Here is a 19,523-nt window from a genome sequence, read left to right on the forward strand (position 1 = left end):
GAGTTAAGCCCGAGCTAAAGCTTTCTCTTAACGTTACACTCATCATTCTTCTTTCCATAGCTCGTTGCGTCGTCCTCAATTTAAGTAGAACCCTTTTCGTAAGCCTCCAGGTTTTTGCCCGGTACGTGAGTACGAGTAAGACAAAGCTGTTATACACTTTTCTCTAGAAGGACAATGACAACCTGCTGTTCATGATCTGAGAATGCCTGCCAAACGCAACCAAGCCCATCTTTATTCTTCTGATTATTTCAGTCTCATGATCTGGATCCGCGGTCACTACCTGCCCTAAGTAGATATATTCCCTTGCTATTTCTAGTGCCTCGCTACCTATCGTAAACTGCTGTTTTCTTCCGAGATTGTTCAACATTACTTTAGTTTTCTGCAGGTCAATTTTTAGACCCACCCTTCTGCTTTGCTTCTCCAGGTCAGTGAGCATGCATTGCAATTGGTCCCCTGAGTTACTAAGCAAGGCAATATCATCAGCGAATCACAAGTTACTAAGGTATTCTCCGTGAACTCTTATGCCCAGTTCTTCCCAATCCAGCTCTCTGAATACCCCCTGTAAAGACGCTGTGAATAGCAATGGAGAGATCGTACCTTTCTGCCTGACGCCTTTCTTTCAGTCTGAGTACACCGGCAATATCTTGTCCCTTATACTGTTGTTCATATTAACGTCCAATAATTGCATTGATTCCTTTTTTTGGAAAGCCGATTGTTTCACGTAGGGAAGGCGCAGCTTTTAAGAAACAGGCTTGTTCCGGTCAGGAGTTCTCACTTTTTCAGTCAGTGCAGTTATAATATTTGATAATTGTTCTCTTACATACATTTCGTGGATATACATTTCTATGTACCCTTAGATTTACCTGGAAGTGCATTGGTCATTTGCATCTCATCGCACCGCGCAGTTAGTGAACCTAGTTTATTTCACTATAATAGTGTTTTCTTTTTTAACAATGTCCCTGATCGATATTCCAACAACAAAAGCGCACGTAACATGACACGATATCAATGAAATTTTCTTACCTAGCTTCATGTTGCAGACAGGCGGCTTCTGTGGCAAAAATTACCTGTTACATTTAGAGAATAATGTTAAAAATAGCAGTTCACCTCGCTAAAACTACAATTGGTACCGGCCGACAAGAGTCGGAGGCGCACCAAAGCAAGTAAAACCATAAAACATTTTACTGTAAAAGAATCGCCTCAAAATGTTTTTTAGGATACTACATGGACATTTAAAAATTAACAAGGATGAGTACGTGCAATTTCCAGGGAAACGAAGCCTGGTCGTGTTAATCACCAATTTCTTTTACGACCATACTTTGCTCACAGTGATGTGTTCCGCTGTTCCTTTTTTCCCTGCCGTGACTGAACTTTGGAACGCGATACCAAGCTTTCAGGCGAATGCCAGTGACGTTTGTGAATTTGCAAAATCATTAAACATGTATTTCTGTGATTCCGCTGCCGCTTGATGAATCTTTATATATGGTTTGTCTGTATTTAAAACCCTCCCTGTAAGAACCCTCAGCAGAGGGTTAACAGTATGAATAAAATAAAATAAAATAAAATTAAAAAATAAATATGATGAATGTGCATTAAGCATTTTCTTTAGCAGAGCCTATAGGCTCAGTTTCGTGCGACTTGTTTGAAGCATAGGGCAGGTGTTAGAGCTATGTCAGAGAGGCAAAAAGCATTTCAACTTCTCTAGAACACTCGTTTCTGGCACAGCATGCTTTCTTTGGTAATTAATACTATTCGCGACTTCGCCGAAAGGAGCCCCACCCCTCCCACTTTTGCTGTAGTAACGAAACCGCTGATGTCAAGTGTGTCGAGCAACATCAGTGCATTTTCTGTATATCTTAGTCCCTTGTTTGAAAAAATAAACTAGCTGTTAGTCTGCGCTCGTATCGTTGTCTTTCGTCCGGGTAGCGCTGCCCACCCACAGGAACATGCCACATTTGCGTTGTAAGCAAGGCAGATGACTTGAAATTCCGCACCCGCTACTTTTCGGTCGGGAATGCTATGTCATGCTAATAACGCGCGTGTCGTTCGTTACAGGGAGGTACCGGGCTCGCAACGTTAAAGAAAGGAAATGTGCACAAGACAGATGACGTTTATTGTTGTGTGGCAAGGTTCAACCCAAAGGGTACAATTTTGTTTTAGAGTGTAAGCATAAAGTTTGAGAGCTAGTTTTCTTGATCGATGACGATTAAGTCTTGAATCATCTTGTTAAGGATTAGGAAATTGAGCGTTTTATTTACTTTGGCTTGATTTTTCTGCAAAATACCAGTAAAGTTTCGTTCATTTTCTGTCCTCGCTTCACCGTTGGAACTTGAAGCTTCTCGGACGATGATCGGCAGTTGTTGATCAAACGCAGGCAGGAAATGATGAGATCAGATGTACAAGAAGTATTTATACGTAAACTTTTCTATATACATGGCAGGTAAAACAAATACATTACAAATTTGAACAATTGAGAAACAAAGTCTCACTCTTCGACTGTCTCAATGACTATTAGAGCCCAGACTCGTTTTAACGTACATAGTACGGAGGCTCACTGATCTATCAGCAATCCTGATTTCAGCCAAGTCTCAGGGACAGCATGTCGTCCCGATTTTATAGCCCAAATATACAAAGAAAAAAAGGCGGTAGGGCCCTTGGCCCGTCCCACAGGTGCAGTTGCCGATCAGAGTCAACCGTTTGTTAAGCCACAACCCACAGGGATGGGCTTACTCTTAAAGATAAACATATTGGAAAACAAAGCTCTTTTCCTTCTTCCCTAAAACTCCGTTGCCCTCTCATTTCTCCGTAGTTAGTGACGGGCTCAGCAAAACACGCCAGGCCCGAACAAGTTATCGCTAGGCCGCCTCAAATCCCAAGGGCGTCTCTAGGCCGCAACTGTCTGGGAAGCAGGGGCATCGATACCACGTAGTGCGACCGTACTCAAAGTTTGTCCGTGTGGGAGACTGATGGCCCTCCTTGTCCTTCAAACTTATTGTCTACAAGACAAAGTTCTCCGAGTGCGTGTTTCCAAGACGCCGCCGTCCGAGTGCACTCTTCACGTGTGCACCGCATCCCTACAGCGTGCACTGTAAGCTGGCCTTCGACACCACACAGGCAGTCGCACCCAACAACAAGGCTGGCGATTGCGTTCCGGACGCGTAGAAGATTAGGTCCATGCTCAGTGCATGCGGCACGGGGTCAAAGTTGCTAAGCCCTTCTTAACCTCGGCGGCGCCTCCAATTAGTCAGGCACTCGGAAGCCAGATCCACAATACCGTGTACTGTGGTCCCTTTCAAGGCTGGTCTGTGTGGACTCGTGTGACCGTCGGCGGACTGCCGACACCATGCGCACAATACCGACTTCCCGGAATCGGCGCTCGCCCTCCTGGCGCCTGCCACGACGCGTCACCCAACACCGCGCGGTGCCTGTGACCCCACATAACACAGCAACTGTTGCCCCACTGACATGGGGGGAAGTGAACCCCCTCTCCATACACAAAGCACGTGGCCGATTCGTGACACTTAAGAACACGAACAATCAGAGCGACCTTACAATACCCATAAGAGAAAAACTACGAATAGCTTAAAGCTGCTGGGCACTAAGTATTGGAATTCTTGCACCGGAAGAATTTCTGCTATAAAATGGCGAAACGAGCTTAGGGATAAGACGGCAGCGTGCGGCAAGAACTGACTTCGCCGTGATGTATGCTGTAGCGCCAAGAGAGGCGCGACTTTTTACGAACGTGAATTCACTCGTTGTCAGTGAAAGCTGTTCGGCTTTTAAGTTAGGCCTATAATCGGGATCAGCGCGAGCCGTAGACGCGCTAGCCATAACGAGAAACTGACAAGCACGCGGTTTCCTGGCGCACGCGGGGCGAATTTCGCTCCGTAACCTCACCCGGCGCCGTAGCAAATGACGAGAAAAAGACAGCTCTCGCCGTGCTCCTGGCACTTGCGCCGTGCCCTTTCAAAGTGGTTTCTCTACGAAAATAAAGAACTACAGAAGCACGGATTGGCAGCCCCTAGTAACCTGTTTTCCTTCGTCGATCAGGGACCGCTCCTCCGCCCCCAGCAGTGGGCACAGCCGACCACGACAGGGTCGGAGCAGTCCCTTCCTCTGAAGTGGTCCGAGCAGAGGCCGTAGCCGTTGTACATCTGCTGCCATGTGAGCCCCGCTAGGACTTCCCATTTAGCGTCATTTCGCCATATGTCACATCTGAAAAATGGGCAAAATAACGCGTGGTCATGATTTAAAAATGCTTAAAAGCGAAACCAAGATGCACAGTTCGAAGAAGGGACTAAAAAATTCTGCCGATCTAGGCATAGGGTGAAGAGTGAAGCGAACCTGTGTCGTTACACGGGAAACTCGAACTTCTTGTAATTGAAAACCGAAGCATGACTGCTACTTAATTGTTATTATCTTTCTTTTACTTCTACGGTGTTCACGGCCATTCAAAGGTGATAATTAATCACAAAAAAACATGGTCACCGGAATACTCTCCAGCGTAACCAGTTTGTGCAGCAAGCATTCAAATACCTTCGGCAGATATAAATTGCAAGTTTTCTAATCGTGGAAGAAAGGAAGAGCAACCGCTAACATATGCCGAAGCGAAATTTCCGTCTGCGCGCCAGCTAGCATCAATCGGCCAAGTAGTTTAAATTTCTTACCACTCAGCAAAAAAATGCGCCGCGCCAAACCAAAAAGAGATTGACTTGAAAACTAGCGTGCAAGATTTTTCGTTTCGTCCTATATCTGTTTTAATGAGCAGAGCGCTTGTTACTTCATAACGACTGCAGTAAAATTGTGCTTACCTCTCGTGCGCTGGGAAACGGAAAAATTTCGCTCTTGTGTTGCTCGCCGAGTTGCATCATAATTGCAAAATAATGGCATCACTTTACTTTATTGCTATGTAGGTCGAAAAGGTACAGCGACATATGCAAAAGTTACTGAACTTTTCTTTTGCTGCCAGAGTCATGGTGACGCTTTACTTGCTGACACCGAAACTAGACCGCCATTAAGAGGAAGCTTTGGCTCGGGCCCAACTCCGACTTGGCTTATTCAAATACATGTACAAACGCAAAAACGTTTTTCCGAGATAACCCGTGGACCGATTTTAATGAAATTTGTTGCATTTGAGAAAGAAAGTTAAATTCTAGTGACTGTTGGAAGCGGAATTTTGATTTAGGGCTTTTATATTGTTAAAATGATTTTCAAAAATTCAGAAGTTTGAAGAAAATACAAGCACGACGTTTACAAACTAATAGCTCTGCATCAAGAACAGATATCGTGGTTTTGTAAACAGCATCCATGAGATCATTCAAAGCGGACAAATTCCATATGTAAATTTACATGTTACGTGAATGTGTGACGTTGTTTACGAGGGTTCTGCAAAAGTTCTAATTACATATCAATATTTTTTTTAGATTCATGTGTAAGATGTCAAATCTGTCCGCTTTAGATGTGCTATTAGGTACAGTACACAGAATTGCGATATCATTTTTTCTTCCTGAGTTTCGTTTTCTCCATATTTGCCATTTTTGCCAATTTCTAATAAAATATTACGACCTAAAGCGAAAATTCGAAACCAACAGCCGCTAGATTTTAAGTTTTCCTTTTAAACGCAACAAACCTCGTCAAATTTGGTGCTGTGGTTGCTGAGAAAAACGAATTCTCCTTTTACATGTATTGATATAGGAGCGCTCGAGCTAAAGGCGAAGCCTCGAAGCCAGGACTACGCCGCCTAGAGAAGACCTGACGATGACACGTAAGAACAACGACAGAATGCGACGCAGCGGTGGTCTGACGCCGCAAAATAACGGTAACCTAAGACAAAGAACCACCGACCTCGACGTGCTTCTCGACGGCCACCGCTTTAGTAAACACAGGAGCCCACTGCTCCGTCTTAAGTGGATCCTTAGCCGCCAAGTTAAAGGAAGTTCAGACTGCATGGGAAGGCCCTCATATCTGTACAGCTGGAGGACACCTTATAACGCCGGCTGTAATCTGCACGGCAAGAGTTACAGTGCATGGACGGACTTACAATGCCACCTTCGTTATCCTGCAGGAGTGCTCACACGACGTGTTTCTCGGTGTGGACTTTCTGAATCAACGCGGCGCAGTGATTGACCTAAAGTCGAAGACAATAACGCTGTCCACCGACCAAGCGATAGTGCCGGAGAGGAATTCCAGTCAATGTGTCCTGAGTGTACTTAAAGAACAAGTCAGCATTCCGCCTCACGCCAGCATCGTGATTGCCTTCGGGGCAGAAGCAGCCGAAACACGGAAGCCATCGTCGAGAGCGACCAACAGCTGCTACTCGGCCATGAAATCGGCATAGTGAGGGGTATCGTCTAGTTACACGGAAGAAAAGCGCAGGTAATTGTGACTATCTTCAGTATGAACATCTGAACAAGGGCACGAAGATTGCATACGTTGAGGAAGTCGCAGCTCTCAGCAATGCACTTGTCCTCTCCGATTCTATACCGAAGCCGCAACGACGGTGCTTGTTCCTGAACCAACTTTCGACATTAATCCGAGTCTGGATAAGCAAAAACAGTTCACGGGTATACTCCAGCAATACAAGGACTGTTTTTCGTCGTCGTCACGCATTCGACAAACACCAGTTGCTAAGCATTGCAGTCACCGAATAATGCGCTCGGCCACTCCGGGCCGTCTGAGCCCGTACCGAGATTCTACGTGGGAACGAGAAGCCCTAAAGCAGCAAGTCAATCAAATGCTGCGCGACGAAATTGTATAGCCATCTAAAAGTCCGTGAGCGTCTCCTGCGGTCTTAGTGAAGAATAAAGATGGAACTCTGCGCTTCTGCGTCGATTATCCCAGCTTGTACAGAATCACGAATGAGGACGTATACCCCTTCCAACGGATAGGCGACGCATTAGACCGGCTTTGCAATGATAAGTACTTTTCGTCGATGGATCTCAAGACTGATTACTGGCAAATAGAGGGCGACGCGAGGAATCGCGAGAAGACCGCCTTCATCGCGCTGGATGGGCTCTACGAGTTCAAGGTTTAGCCGTTCATACTTTGCTCAGCGCCTGCAACATTCTAGCGCATGATGGATATGGCCCTCGCAGGCCTAAAGTGGCACACGTGTCTTGTCCACTGGGATGACGTCGTATTCTCTGCCAGAAACTTCGACGATCACCCAGGCGGCTTGGGATCGTTCTTAAGGCAATTAAGTCATCTGGGTTCGTCCTGAAGCTGGAAAAGGGGCGCTTCGTCTACGATGAACTCATGTTCCTCGACCGGGTCATTAGCAAGTTCGGAGTCCCTCCTCACCCACAGAAAACAGCTGCGATAGTGAAATTCCCGCAGCCCATCGACAAGAAAGCAATGCGCAGATTCCTTGGCCTCTGGGCCTACTATAGGCGCTTAGTTAAGGGCTTTTCTCGCGTCCACGGTCATTGACCCATCTCACGAAATCTGAAGTTCAAGTGGCAAGCGCTGCCATGCGAAGCGGTTCAACAGCTTACGACGTCTACAGTCACCACTACTACTTCCCCACTTCGACGAAAACGCCGATACGGAAATCCACACCGACGCAAGCAGCGTAGGCCTCAGTGCCGTGCTAGTCCAAACAAAAGACAGGCTTGAAGGAGCCATAGCGAACGCAAGCCTCTCGCTATAGAAAATGCTCTACGACGGAAAAGGAATGCCTTGGCATCGTTCGGGCTACCGCAAAGTTTCGTCCTTACCTGTATGGTAGGCCCTTGAAAATCGTGAGCGACCACCACGCATTGCGCTGGCTGGCAAACTTAAAGGACCCTTTAGGGCACCTAGCATGGTCCTGGAGACAGATTTTAAGAATTTGACCTCTCCGTACTGTACAAGTCCGCACTGAAACACCCTGATGCCGACTGCCTTTCTCGCGCCCCCATCAATCCGCCACCGCAAGGCGATCAAGACGAGGACACCGTCCTGGGTTTTATAAGCGCCGACGACTTCGCTGAACAGCAGCGAGGAGACCCGGAACTAAGAAGCCTTGCTGAGTGCTTGGAAGGCCAGACAGATTTTGTCCTGAAGGTGTTCGGGCGTGGATTGCCTTCATTTTCGCTACAGAACCACGTCCTCGTAAAGAATTTCTCCCTAGTCCGCGCAAGCTACCATCTAGTTGTGCCCGCAGCACTCCGGCCAGTACTCCTGCACGCCCTGCACGACGACCAGACAGCCGGACACCTCGGGTGTCCGTCGGGTGATACGTCGAGAATGCCAGCAAAGCAAGACACTACCGACATGGCTGGCGGTATCACTACAGACCTTGCCGACCATTTCAGCAGATCGAAATATATTTGTTTGGGCCCTTTCCGACGTCAACACCTGGAAACAGGTGAACCATCGTGGCTATGCTGATGAGGACTTAGAAGCTTTTACGCCGCTATTTCGGACTCTACAAGATCATCCGGCGCATTGGCGCACTGGACTACGAAGTCGTGGCAGACGACATTCCGCAATCACAGCGGCGCCGATCACGACTTGAAATAGTCCATGTGCGCCTTCTGTGTCTTTGTTGCTTTGTTCCTTCTTTTTTTCTAAGTGTGCTTTTGTTTTGCGCTCTCTTGCTATGTTTGTAGCATGGGGACGGTGCTCTTTAAGGGAATTGCATTGACACGCGTACTTGTTTATCTTTCTGGTATGACCGCTGTTCACCTGCTAACAAATGTGAAAAGTTATCGCTCAGCGCAGGACGCGCCTGCGTGTACGGGAAGTTTCTAGAATGTTATCGATGGTTATATCCGTAGTCTGCCGTCAAAGAACCTTGTGTGCTCTGATTGTATGCGCGACGCGAGTTGCGTAGTGATTTCTGGAAGAGACGCGGGCACAAGCGATTACTCCGAAAACTTCGACGACTCATGTATAAAAGCCGATGCGCTTGACCGGCTGATCAGATTTTCGACTATCGCCGACTGCGCTCGCCGCTATCATTGTGCTTTGAGTGTAACCTATTTTGAGGGCAGTAGTTTCGTGATTCACCGTCTTTTTTTGGCTAAACTCTAAAACAAAATTACGCCCTTTGTGTTCTATGTTGCCACGCAACAATAAACGTCATCTGTCTTGTCCGCATATCCTTTCCTTAACGCTGCGAGCCCGGTACTTCCCAGTAACGAACGGCATGCGCGTTATCAGCATGGCAAAGCATTCCCGACAGGAAAGTAGCGGGCGCGGCGTAGAAAGGAAACGCAAGCAAGGCAGTGACGATTATCGTTGTGTGGCAGATAAACACCCCAAAGGGTGCACCTTTGTCTAACACACTCTTAAAACGGTTGCACCCTTTGGGGTGTATATTTGTCCCACAACAATAATCGTCATCTGCCTTGTTTGCGTTTCCTTTCCTGAAAATTCGGCGCTCGCTACTTTCCTGTCGAGAATGCTGCGTCATACCGATAAGGCGCATGCCGTTCGTGACTGGAAAGTACCGGGCTCGCAGCGTTAAAGAAGCACTCTTAAAACGGTTGCACCCTTTGGGGTGTATATTTGTCCCACAACAATAATCGTCATCTGCCTTGCTTGCGTTTCCTTTCCTGAAAATTCGGCGCTCGCTACTTTCCTGTCGAGAATGCTGCGTCACACTGATAACGCACATGTCGTTCGTGACTGGGAAGTACCGGGCTCGCAGCGTTAAAGAAAGGAAATGCGGGCAACACGGATGACGATTATTGTTGTGGGACAAGATAAGCCCCAAAGGGTGTAAATTTTTCTAAGAGTGAAGGAAATGCGGGCAGCATGGATTACGATTATTGTTGTGATGCAAGATACGCCCCAAAGGTTATAAATTTCTTGAAGAGTGCACACTCTCAAAACGGTTGCACCCTTTGGGGTGTATATTTGTCCCACAACGATAAACGTCATCTGCCTTGCTTCACTCTTAGAAAAATTTACACCCTTTGGGGCTTATCTTGTCCCACAACAATAATCGTCATCCGTGTTGCCCGCATTTCCTTTCTTTAACGCTGCGAGCCCGGTACTTCCCAGTCACGAAGGGCATGCGCGTTATCAGTGTGACGCAGTATTCTCGACAGGAAAGTAGCGAGCGCCGAGTTTTCAGGAAAGGAAACGCAAGCAAGGCAGATGACGATTATTGTTGTGGGACAAATATACACACCAAAGGGTGCAACAGTTTTAAGAGTGTTGAATTATGAATTATGGGATTTTACGTGCCTAAACCACTTTCTGATTATGAAGCACGTTGTAGTGGAGGACTCCGCAAATTTCGACCACCTGGGATTCTTTAACGTGCACCTAAACCTGAGTACACAGGTGTTTTCGCATTTAGCCCCCATCGAAATGCGGCCGGCATGGCCGGGATTTGATCCCACGACCTCGTGCTCATCAGGCCAACGTCTGCCTTGTTTGCGTTTCTTTTCTTGTAAACTCGGCGCTCGCTACTTTCCTGTTGAGAATGCTGCGCCGCACTGATAACGCGCATGCCGTTCGTGACTGGGAAGTACCGTGCTCGCAGCGTTAAAGAAAGGAAACGCGGGCAGGACAGATGACAATTATTGTTGTGGGACAAGATAAGCCGCAAAGGGTGTAAAATTTTCTAAGAGTGCACTCTCAATGATATTTCAGCATTTGCTACTAATCACTTCAGGCACGTACCCAAGATTTTTGTTCTTGCCGGGGGGGGGGGAGGAGGGCGGGGCACCCCAAGGTAACTTTTCTATGCAAATGAGGGGGGTACCTTTACTAGTACAAATGTGAATAATGCCCATCATTCGCCTTAAAAACGCGTAAACCCACGAAAGAGAAATGAAATAAGGTGTATTTTACAGGTACGCCTGTGCGATACACATCCCCTTTACTTGGCAAACGAAGAACTACATCAAATGGACTCGCGCAGGAAAGAAGCGTAGGAAGAACACTGCCAAGAACAAATTAAGAAGCGAAAGTGTAAAATAAAGATCACTTTAGTGGCATAGAACTTATAAAAACAGCAGTTGGCCACCAAGGCACACGGACCGCGCGGGGTTGTGTTACTCCGCCAGCCAATCACAGAAGCACACAAAATCGTCGTCGCGCGGCCTTTTCAATATGGCGTCGTACTTGGTACCTCCGGAGTGTTTGCTGTTCTTGAAGAGCCTTTTCATCGGCGGAAGTAATGAGGTGCGCAACAGACATGGACAAGATGTATGGAGTCTGAGCATTTCACTCTTCAAAAGCCTGCGGTGCAGTTCATTTCACTGCTGAACCCGTTTCACTCATGAAACTTCACTGCCAACTGAAGTGAAACTTCACAACAAATACTTGTAGCGTAGAAAGCATGTTATTTCAGTTCAATAAAGAATTAGGCACTCGCCATTCCACTATAATAGGCCCGGCAAAAGGTATAAAATTACGCGCTAATAATTTTGTTTTTGTGGTTATCGCTTTATTTGGATCACAGAAAAAGTTTGAAGTAAGAATTATTTGCAGCATCGCGGAGGAACAGTGGCTGGCGGTTATGAGGGCGGGGGCGCGTTTTCATTGCAGACTTAAGATGTATCCGACTGCAGCAGCGTTTTTTGAATTAGCTCTGGAAAAATTATACAGAAATATATTTTTGCGGAACAATCGCAGTTCTTTTGGATCCCTCATTTACTGCTCTAACAAGTGCCACAACCGACTCGTATTCTTATTTGGAAAGTTACGTAACGATGCTTGGCCTCCAGTCGCGTACAACCGCGTATGGCGCAGGAAGCTGCGATTTAGACGTACGTACTGCACCCACCGCGAAAGGTTATAAAAACACCTACATAAGCACAGCAGAGAAGTGGCTACGTTAGGTGGCTCGAATGATAACTGTAGACGCGTCTTTCATAACACAAGGAATTGTCCTCCACTTCTGGCGGCGTTTTCTCTACTTCCTTTTTAAATAAAAAGATGTTGATCCATAAATATTTTCATAAACAACGGTTAAATTTGTTAATTTTCGCTTTTTCTTCCTGCTTGGCTGTTGCTTTGGCTCTCTCCCTTAGATCGCTTAATTTCTCAAATCCTTGCGACTCTTGTTTCCAGTTGGCAATATTACACGAAAATAGCTGTACAATTCTTGGGAAACCAGACGAGTGAACGGGTGACAGTCATATTGCCTATGAGTTAAAGGTTATTGCAGAGTTTGATGATGGACGCTGTCTCGCATTATTTTATTTTCCGCCTTATCTTGATGGGGGCGAAATGCGAGAACACCCGTGTGCTTATATTTAGGTGCACGTTAAAGATCCCCAGGTGGTCAAAATTTCCGGAGTCCTCCACTACGGCGTGCCTCATAATCAGAAAGTGGTTTTGGCACGTAAAACCGCATAATTTAATTTCATTTAAATTTCCACCTTATCTAACCCATATCACGGGTACACGGTTCCGAGGATCTGTCAGCGTCGCGGGGAGTCGTCACTTGAGGAAATAATGAAACAAAAAGAAAAGTTAACCGTAATTGGCATTTTCTCTGGCCGCAACTCGTTCCACGTTGTCAGGATTGGGGGCTCAATCCCATCGTCCGTGGTCCTTTGCCAAGATTGGAGTACGGCATGAATTCGAAGGTAGCTGGCCCATGCCGTCGTCCAACTTATTTACGCTGAGATCGTTGATGAAGTGAAGAACTGTTTCTCATCGAGAACGAGGAAAAGGGTTTATTTATAGAAACTAAATCAGTCTAACATGACTGCTTGAGAAAAAGAGTATTAGTCCAACAGGACTGCATGAGAGAAGTGACTCAGTCTAACATGACTGCTCAAGAGAAGCGTCTCAGTCTAACATGACTGCTCAAGAGAAGTGTCCTCAGCATTCGCACAACCACAGTTTTTATACACTCGATCCGCCGGTCATACGACGCGGCGACTGTTCGTTTACTCATCACCAACTCGCCGCTGCACTGCAGATCAGTTTACGTACACAAAGGCAACCGCGCTCTGTACACAGAGGCAACCGCGCGGGGTGCCGTTCCGGGAACTATCGGAGCCGATCGAGGGTCGCTCGTTGTTCTGCGCCACTCCGAAGCGTGAGAAGCACAAAAATACGTAGTTCCCGCGGCAGCTTGTCCATGCGTGTCAAATCAGCTCCGCGTTGGGGAACTCCGGAATCATTGTTCACGCACCGAACTAGTTCCGTCACAATGTCGAAGGGGCTGGAGGAAGGCGGCGGATTCCAGCGCAAAGGCCGCTTCTTTGAACGCCTCCCAGCTGCAGCGACGGAGAGGGAGAGGTGCGCGTCGTGTCGCCCTGTCGTAACTGTGTGGCAATCTTGTTTCGCAGCTCGCCATTCTTGACAGCGCCTCCATGGCCCGGAAAGTCTCGACTGTCTAGCGCTGACAACCGCTAGGCAGGAAGAGAACGGCTGCTGGTCAGGGGGGGATTGATGTCTTGGCTCGCAGCGACCACTTGTGCATTGATGTCACCGCCCCAAAACATCCAACAAGGACAGGCAACTGCAAAATGAACCCCACAACACGGCTCTGCGCCGAGATGACGTGCATTGGCTCTCACTTTAGACTCGCTAGGCTTCAAAAAAAAATCAACAACAACATAAGTGCAGAAACAAAAAAAATGCTACATTTCACTATGCCAATTTCTGAAGCAAATTCCTGCTGACAAATTCAGCAATTAATGGAGGGAATTCTGCTGAATGAGAGGGGATTTTCTTCGCCCAAAGAAAAGCTAACACTAGTAACCCTAAAATTTAGGCGGGACCCTCAAACGCAGAATTCAAATTAGCCTGCTCAAACCATCCGCATTGCTATGCAACTTTCCCTTCTTATATCTAACGGAGAAGTTGTACTCTTGGAGAGTGAGGCTCCATCGGAGCAAGCGGCCGTTTTTGTGTGACATTTGATTGAGCCACGTCAGAGGACAGTGGTCGGTCTCGAAGATTAACTTCGCTCCGTACAAGTAACACGACAACTTCTGGGCGGCCCAAACCAAACAAGCGCATTCCTTCTCTGAAGCGCTGTAGGCTTCCTCTCTTACATTTAGTTTACGGCTGGCGTAGAGGATAGGATGCTCCTCGTTATCGTCGCCGACTTGACTAAGTACCACGCCCATACCTCTGTCGCTTGCGTCGCATTGAACTATGAATTCCTTTGTGTAGTCTGGCGCGCGAAGCACAGGGCGAGAAACCAATAGCGTTTTCAAACTTTGGAAAGCGTTCTCTTTGTCCTTATCCCAGTGTACGTTACTCAGTGCTCCCTTTCGGAGGGCGTCTGTTAATGGATTTGCCAATTGCGAGTAATTCGGAATGTACCGTTGATAGTACCCCACAAGTCCCAAAAATGAACGAACGTCCGTTTTCGTGCGCGGCTGAGAAAAATCTCCAATCGTCGCTATTTTCAGCTCAGCCGGCCGTCTCATGCCCTGACCAACAACATGGCCCAGATAAGTAACCTGCGAACAACCAAACCTACACTTTTCCGCTTTCATCGTTAAGCCGGCTTCCCTCAACCGTGAGAACACCTGTTTGAGGTGCGATACGTGTTGTTCCCAGCTGTCCGAAAAAATGGCTACATCATCAAGATAAGGTAAGGCGAACTCCTGCAAGTCTTTTAGGACAATATCCATTAACTTAGAGAAGCTAAACGGCGCGTTCTTCAGCCCGAAGCTGAGTGCGAGAGGGCGAAAAGTGCCTACAGGCGAGATGAATGCGGCATAGCCGCTGGCACTTTCTGAAAGGGGAACTTGCCAGTACCCCCGCACGAGATCTATAGTTGAAATGTATTTAGCAGCGCTAACTCTTTCAATTCGTTCCTCAATGTTGGGTATCGGGTACAGCTGATCCCTAGTGATCGCATTTAACTTCCTGTAGTCAACACACGGACGAGGGTCCTTGTTAGGGGTTTCTACGAGTATTAGCGGTGACGTGTAGTCACTCTCAGCGGGCTCAATAACTCCCAACTCTAGCATGCGCTGTATCTCTGCCTCCATAATCTCTCTCTGTCTTGGAGACACCCTGTAAGGTTTTGATCTTACTGGTTCGGTAGAGGTCAGCTCAATTTCTTGCGTTATCAGTTCGGTTCTACCCGGCCGATCGCTGAATCTGTCGAGATATTCCCCTAACACCCCTTTTAGCTCATCTAGCTGCTCGGGTCTTAGAGCATGCGAGCTTACCGAGTGTTCTACTACTTCTTCTAGGCCGATTTCAGAGTTGGAGGTTGCCCTATACTCCTTAAACTTGGTACCAATGCCATCCGGCTCTTTGACGGTATAGTTAACGACGCCGCTCCGCTCTACATACGGCTTTATCAAATTACAGTGATATATCCTCACTTCCTTCCTGCGACCGGGCGTTCTCAAAGCATAGTTAGTTTCTGAAAGTTTGTGCAACACTTTAACGGGCCCGTCCCAGTGAACTTCAAGCTTGTTCTTTCTTGAAGGTTTGAGGATCATTACTTGGTCTCCGGCGTTAAACGTACGAAGCCTCGCATTCTTGTCGTAATAGAATTTGGCGTTCTTTTGAGCTAGTGCCATGTTCTTTCCGACTAGTTCTTGGGTTGCGCTTAGCCGTTCCAGTAAATTTAGCACGTATTCAACCACGGTTGGACTCTCCCCTCTTTCCTCCCACATCTCTCTTAACATTCTCAGTGGAGAACGGAGTGTCCTCCCATACACTAGTTCTGCTGGTGAGAACCCTGTCGCTTCATGTGGAACCGTTCGCAAAGCAAACAAAGTTGCCGGCAGACAGTTCTCCCAGTCCTCCTTGTGCTCGTAACAGAGCGCACGCAAAACTCGCTTAAGCACCGAATGCCACCTCTCTACACTGTTTGACTGAGGGTGATAGACAGAACTGTGTATTAACTTTACCCCGCACTTTTGCAAGAATGTGGAAGTCAGTGCGCTCGTGAATACTGACCCTTGATCTGCCTGAATTTCGGCTGGAAACCCAACTCGTGCAAACACTGTCAAAAGCGCGTCTACTACTTCGGTGGAGCTGAGCTCTTTCAAAGGGATTGCTTCTGGAAACTTGGTGGCCGGACACAGCATGGTAAACAAGTACCTGTAGCCTGATTTTGTTTTTGGAAGAGGCCCTACCGTGTCTATTACAAGTCGTCTGAAAGGCTCTGTTATTAAGGGCACTACCTTCAGTGGAGCTTTCCAAGTCTCTCCTGGTTTACCAGAACGCTGGCAGGCGTCGCATGATCTTACAAAGTTTTCTACATCTTTGAAACAGCCAGGCCAGTAGTATTCCATAAGCAATCTTTCCTTTGATTTGTTTATGCCTAGGTGGCCGGACCACCCATTTCCATGACAAAGACTCAAAAGGTCCTCCCTATACTTAGTAGGTATGACTAACTGATCTAAAATCCTACCCTTTCGATCTCTGTAATGCCGATACAACAATCCTCCTCTCTCATGTATCGTTACGTTGCGCCTAGCAATGCCTTCTTTAGCTGTGTCACGTAATTTAGCTAAGCTCTCATCATTCTTTTGCTCAGCTGCCAGTGACTCTCTATATCCACGCGTAAGAGTTGATCAAAGTTCTTTGAGGCCGGTGATAATAACGACCCTGTCTCGCTTGTGAGCGCGTCTGCTTGCTCTTCCTGCAGGCTAGAACTCTGACACTCTAGTGCTACGCTCTCATTGAGCTGGTCAACTGGCAGGCTCTCCTCAACTGTTCTTTTGTCCCTCGGGCCTAGCTCGGATTCGGGTATTGAAGCTATCCCCTTTTCTGCTTCAGCTGGAGGAGCTTGAGCATTTTCAGCCGAAAGCGCCGCGATCTTACGAGCTTGGCCTCTGGTCAATGCCTGTACTATGCCCTCTCCCAGTTTGAGCCCTCTGTCACGCAGTAACTGATTCGAACGATTCGAAAAGATGTAGGGATACTGCCGTGACAAAAATTTGGAAACTGCAGCCTCAGTCTCTAGCTCCCCGAATGGTCCACTGATTTTGACTTTGGCCATGGGCAGACACATGCTGTGTTCTTCTACAACCTGTTTGATCCATGCTACTTCTCCGGTGAAGTCATCTACCGTCACGTAAGACGGATGGACAATGTCCATCGTGGCGGCACTGTCTCGCAGCACCCGAATATGGGCTTAAAAGTTCCATATTCTCGTCCTTTCCATTCATGTAGGAGAAAACTACGCTAGGCTTCTCGCAGTTTACAGCTATGCGTCCCAGTTTGTGGCATTTGTAACAGCGAATTGGTCTAACAGATTCGAATTTTCTTTTCTGTTCTTTTTGTGCGGTTTCTCCGTTAAGTTTCTCCTCGCTCTTTTCTGCGGGCTTTTCCGCCATGTCTACAGGCTCGGATCGTCTAGTTTGCGCACCCTTTTTGAACGGAAATGGTTTCCGCGGTCCATTTCGACCGTCCCAGTTTCCCTCCTCGGCGTTCAACTTTCTACGGGTTGCGTACTCTTCGGCTAATTCAGCCGCTCTTTCCACAGTGTTTACATTACCTCTGTCTTGCACCCACAGTTTCACAGCTTGGGGGATGGTTTTGTAAAACTGCTCTAGACACATGCATTCAATGATCATGTCTCTGCTGTCGTACGCTTCCGCGCTTTTAAGCCACTCGATTAGGTTGGCCTTTAAGCTATATGCAAACTCCGGATAGCCCTCGCTATCTTTCTTGCCTGTGCTCCTAAACCTTTGCCGAAAAGCTTCGGCTGAAAGGCGGTATTTCTTCAGGAGACTAGCCTTAACTTTTGCATAATCATATGCATCCTGCACACTCAATCTGGCGATTACTTCCGCTGCCTCACACGGCAACATAGACAGCAACCGCTGTGGCCATGTACTCGGGCCGAAGTTCATCTTTTCGCAAGTCCTTTCAAAATTGCTTAGGAACAAGCCTATGTCGGTCCCGACCTCAAATGGCTTTAATAGCCTGTCCATGCGGTATGATTCTGCCTCACTTGATCGTCCCAGAGCGCCTTCACTTCCTTGAGACAACTCCAAACGTTTGCTTTCAAGTTCAAGTTGCATTTTTCTTAACTCGCGATCTTTATCGCGTTCCTCCCTTTCTTTATCGCGTTCCTCCCTTTCTTTTCTCTCTCGTTCTTCTCTCTTTTTCAGAAGTTCAAACCCCAGTTCAACTTCTTCCTCACTGGCCTGTTCGGAAATGATATGCAATAATTCTGATTTTATCATTTCCTTACGTACATCTAGGCCCAGTTCCTCACCAACAATCAACAACTCGTCTCTCAGCAGTGTCCTTAATTCCATGACTGCTGCTTTACTGCCTTGATTCTGCTCTCTAAATCTAGCTAGGAAAACACAACCTAGCTAACACACAACAATCTAGCTTCCCTACTGTTCTAAACAGAACAACCACAAAATGAAGCCTAGAGAGTCAAAGCAAAAACCAAGCACTCACCGCAGATACAGCGCCATGTCGCAAAGTCCATCTCACCGCTGTCAGCCAGTTGTCAGGATTGGGGGCTCAATCCCATCGTCCGTGGTCCTTTGCCAAGATTGGAGTACGGCATGAATTCGAAGGTAGCTGGCCCATGCCGTCGTCCAACTTATTTACGCTGAGATCGTTGATGAAGTGAAGAACTGTTTCTCATCGAGAACGAGGAAAAGGGTTTATTTACAGAAACTAAATCAGTCTAACATGACTGCTTGAGAAAAAGAGTATTAGTCCAACAGGACTGCATGAGAGAAGTGACTCAGTCTAACATGACTGCTCAAGAGAAGTGTCTCAGTCTAACATGACTGCTCAAGAGAAGTGTCCTCAGCATTCGCACAACCACAGTTTTTATACACTCGATCCGCCGGTCATACGACGCGGCGACTGTTCGTTTACTCATCACCAACTCGCCGCTGCACTGCAGATCAGTTTACGTACACAAAGGCAACCGCGCTCTGTACACAGAGGCAACCGCGCGGGGTGCCGTTCCGGGAACTATCGGAGCCGATCGAGGGTCGCTCGTTGTTCTGCGCCACTCCGAAGCGTGAGAAGCACAAAAATACGTAGTTCCCGCGGCAGCTTGTCCATGCGTGTCAAATCAGCTCCGCGTTGGGGAACTCCGGAATCATTGTTCACGCACAGAACTAGTTCCGTCAGAATGTCGAAGGGGCTGGAGGAAGGCGGCGGATTCCAGCGCAAAGGCCGCTTCTTTGAACGCCTCCCAGCTGCAGCGACGGAGAGGGAGAGGTGCGCGTCGTGTCGCCCTGTTGTAACTGTGTGGCAATCTTGTTTCGCAGCTCGCCATTCTTGACAACGTGCATACAGACCAGCTCACCACGAACTGAATCCATTTCCTGGTCCCTGGATCAGTCTAAACGAAGAAAATTGAACTAAGGAAGCAACAACGATGCACGTGACCGTTGAATAGACGATGACAACTGAATGCATCTCGAGTTAATCGCGCGGGCACCGAATTGAAGAGGAAACTGGCCTTCACATCCCAGGAGACGCCGGTAACTACCGCCATCCAAAAGAAGTGAAAAAGGCAGCAAAATGTTGACCACCGAATAGCTGTCAAGTTTCAACAGTGACTTTGCGGTGCTGTGTGAGAAGGGGTGGCATGGGCAGGGAGGGGGGGGGGCAATTGGTTACGTGTCTGAATTACCCGCTGTTTGGTCGTCGCATATGCT

This window comes from Dermacentor albipictus, chromosome 1 (assembly GCF_038994185.2).
Source record: "Dermacentor albipictus isolate Rhodes 1998 colony chromosome 1, USDA_Dalb.pri_finalv2, whole genome shotgun sequence".
NCBI lineage: Eukaryota > Metazoa > Arthropoda > Arachnida > Ixodida > Ixodidae > Dermacentor > Dermacentor albipictus.